At 33.1% G+C, this 3,925-nt stretch overlaps 2 non-coding genes across 2 annotated transcripts; one reads left to right on the top strand and one right to left on the bottom strand.

Annotated features, from left to right (window-relative positions):
• Positions 1-1,769: 1,769 nt before the first annotated feature.
• On the bottom strand, positions 1,770-1,842 carry TRNAF-GAA (transfer RNA phenylalanine (anticodon GAA)). The gene has a single exon. It is a non-coding gene; the product is annotated as a tRNA-Phe (tRNA).
• A 1,788-nt stretch (positions 1,843-3,630) lies between these two features.
• Positions 3,631-3,703, top strand: TRNAT-UGU (transfer RNA threonine (anticodon UGU)). Its single transcript has one exon. It is a non-coding gene; the product is annotated as a tRNA-Thr (tRNA).
• The last annotated feature ends 222 nt before the right edge of the window (positions 3,704-3,925 follow it).

Genomic DNA, 3,925 nt, shown 5'->3' on the forward strand with positions numbered 1-3,925 from the left:
AAATTGGTCAAGACTTTCCAGCCTATGGCCGCTTCTTTATGGTACCAGTTGTTGTTTCATTGAATTTGCCTCATTAATAGGCTCCCGATTTGACTTTGATCGTTATGGGTTAGTACCAAGATCGAGTCCTAGACAGGCGGACCTTATTTTAACAGCAGGTACAGTAACAATGAAAATGGCTCCTTCTTTAGTGCGATTATATGAACAAATGCCTGAACCAAAGTATGTTATTGCTATGGGAGCGTGTACAATTACAGGGGGGATGTTCAGTACCGATTCTTATAGTACTGTTCGAGGAGTTGATAAGCTAATTCCTGTAGATGTCTATTTGCCGGGTTGTCCACCTAAACCGGAGGCTGTTATAGACGCTATAACAAAGCTTCGTAAGAAAATAGCTAGAGAAATCTATAAGGATCGAATTAGACCTCAACAGGGTAATCGGTGTTTTACTACCAATCACAAGTTTTTTGTTGTACGCAGTCCGCATACTGGAAATTATGATCAAGAATTACTCTATCCACCATCATCTACTTCAGAGATCTCTACTGAAACATTTTTTAAATACAAAAGTCCAGTATCGTCCCACGAATTAGTTAATTAAGGAGGCTTTTAGAGAATCAGAAAAAAATCTTCATAAATTAGAACTCATGGTAAATGTGAAAGACTTATTTTATATAAAAAAGGTGTGGGGGAAAGAAAAAAGATGCAGGGCACTTTGTCCGTTTGGCTAGCCAAACGCGGGCTGGTTCATAGATCGTTGGGCTTCGATTACCAAGGAATAGAAACTTTACAAATAAAGCCGGAAGATTGGCATTCTATTGCTGTAATTTTATATGTATATGGTTACAATTATTTACGTTCGCAATGTGCCTATGATGTGGCACCAGGTGGCCTCTTAGCCAGCGTGTATCATCTTACGAGAATAGAATATGGTGTTAATCAAGCGGAAGAAGTCTGCATAAAAGTATTTACTCACAGGAGTAATCCTAGAATTCCATCCGTTTTCTGGGTTTGGAAAAGTACGGATTTTCAAGAACGGGAATCTTATGATATGTTAGGAATCACTTATGATAGCCATCCACGACTGAAACGTATCCTAATGCCCGAAAGTTGGATAGGGTGGCCTTTACGTAAGGATTATATTGCTCCCAATTTTTATGAAATACAAGATGCTTATTGAATGATAAAAAATGAGCCTTAGCTTCTAGAACTACAGACCTTCACGGAATATTTTGAATTCTATTCTTTTTTAGATCAAACAAACAGAAGAGTTGAGGTCTCGTTCATATTATTAGAGATAGCTTGATCTCCAATTTGAAAGATACTTTTTTTATTTCGTAAAAGCCGAGCCAATAGGATGAACTAAAAAAAAGAGTTCTGAATTATGAACTTTGTATCGCGCACATAACTTAGTCAACTTTAGTCACATAACTAGGAATGAATAAATAAGATCGGAAAGCAAAAAATGAGGGGGGGATACAATTCTATTTATATTGTATCGAATGAATCTTGGGGTATTTCTGCCCTTCAACTATAGATACTATAGTATACTATAGTTATAGACCTTTTTTTACTTGTTTGATTCAACGGAACTCATTTAACCTTTCCTTTCGAATATGTATTATGTATAAAGTATTATACACTCTTTTTGAACGGCTGGATCCACAACATGAACAAAAAAAGAGAGGGGATAAAGGATTATTGCACCTTTTTTACTAAAGATACGTTTAATTTGAAGAATAGAAACTTATCAAAATGAATCGATCCTATGCCAAGAACCAGATTTGAACTGGTGACACGAGGATTTTCAGTCCTCTGCTCTACCAACTGAGCTATCCCGGCGAAGGATCATCCTCGTTTTACGAATGGTGACACAAGGATTTAAAGTCCCCCGCTGTTAAGCTATGTCTACCATTCCCGAAGAATCATTTACCGAAGAATCATTATCATTTTCCTAATGGTGACACAAGGATTTACAGTCCTTTGCAATTAAGCTATATCTACCATTAGTAACTGAAGGATCATTATGATATGACACAGGGATTTAGAGTCCCCTGCTGTTAAGCTATGTCTACCATTACCGAAGTATCATCTACTGAAGTATCAGTATCATTTTAATATATGACTTAGGTCTATGTCAAGGAAAAGAAACTCAAAAGTAGTAAATTCAAAAAGTTTTGGACCGGGAATTTCTTGGATCTTCTAAATAAAAGAAGACTTTCTAAGTTTTAAAATGAAAAATGATATAGATTCTATCTAATTCAAATAAATAATAACGAAAAAAAAGTAAGGTGTCAACCTTTTCGGGGAGTAGAGCTGGGGATAGAGGGACTTGAACCCTCACGATTTTAAAAGTCAACGGATTTTCATCTTACTATAAATTTCATTGTTGTCAGTATTGACATGTAAAATGGGACTCTATCTTTATTCTCGTCCGATTAATAAGTTCCATCAAGGATCTATCAGACTATGAATTGAATCGTTTGATCAATAAATATTATTTATTAAACTTCGAATTAATTCACAACATTTCGATTTTGTTTATAAAAAAAAAGAAATCGAGATTCAGGTCGTCATTTTTGAGATCGTTTTGTGTTACCTAATTTTATACAACATAGGTTTTTCTCCTTCATCTTTTTTTATTTGAAGTTTCGATCGAAGGATTCCTTTATCAACACAAGGTAGTGAACTCCATTTGTTAGAACAGCTTCCATTGAGTCTCTGCACCTATCCCTTTTTTCTCGCTTTGGAAACTCCGGTTTGTTCGCGTAAACCAGGATTTGGCTCAGGATTGCCCATTGTTAATTCCAGGGTTTCTCTGAATTTGAAAGTTATCATTTAGTAGGTTTCCATACCAAGGCTCAATCCAATTAAGTCCGTAGCGTCTACCAATTCCGCCATATCCCCCTTTTTAGGATCTCATTATGCTATGCTGTCTTTCCGTTTTTTCTTATGCCGAAACCTTGGGATTCATTACATTATAGATACTTATTTTATGTCTTTGTTATCTTCTTTCATTTTTTTGAGCCCCATTCATATTGATTTAGTCTAATCAACAAAGATTCTATCATTTTTGTATTTGCAATTCAATATGGTTATATATTACATAACATATATATGTTCTTCCTTTTCTCATCGTTGTCTTAAATTTTAAGAAATAGTCGAACGGTCGATTCTTTTTCTTTTTTTTTTTTTTTACTTTCATGAAAAGAAAGTTATTATTGAAACTTAGAATTGTACAATGTACAATGGAAAAAAAAATGAGAAGTCTACTTCGTAAATTTGAAATTCTAATAATTCTATACTATATAGATAATAGATAGAAATAGATAGAATAGATAGAAAAAAAAAAAAAGATTTCTGATCTAATTAAGATTTTCTTATTTAGAAACTAATGAAATTAAAATTTGAAAGTCAATATACTGCTATATTCTATTAATTAAGGTAAGGTTATGTTTTATTTATTTAATGATAGTCACTATTTATTTGAGCTATATTCTGTTCTAGAATATATAGAATATGATTAATTCTAAATAGATAAGGAAAAATATTATAAAATATTATATAGAATAGTTAATTGATATGATCTAGTAGTTTAGTGAATTTGTATGCATGCTCAATTTTATTTGAGCCCGCTTAGCTCAGAGGTTAGAGCATCGCATTTGTAATGCGATGGTCATCGGTTCGATTCCGATAGCCGGCTTTTCCATATTTTTTCGTTTTTTTACATGATTTTTAATGTACTTTCAAAATCAAAGAAGATTGAAAAGACTTCTTGGACCTTTTTCCAAGAGTTACCACTCCATTTATATTATGTCATATAAACTTCCATATAGGAATATATATTGGGTAAAAGAGTTCGATCTTTGCAAAATAAATCAAGAAAATAAAGGAAAATTTTTGTGATTTATTTGATTTATATATA

The sequence above is a fragment of the Camelina sativa genome, chromosome 15 (genome assembly GCF_030686135.1).
Source record: "Camelina sativa cultivar CO46 ecotype springtype chromosome 15, ASM3068613v1".
Classification (NCBI taxonomy): Eukaryota; Viridiplantae; Streptophyta; class Magnoliopsida; order Brassicales; family Brassicaceae; genus Camelina; species Camelina sativa.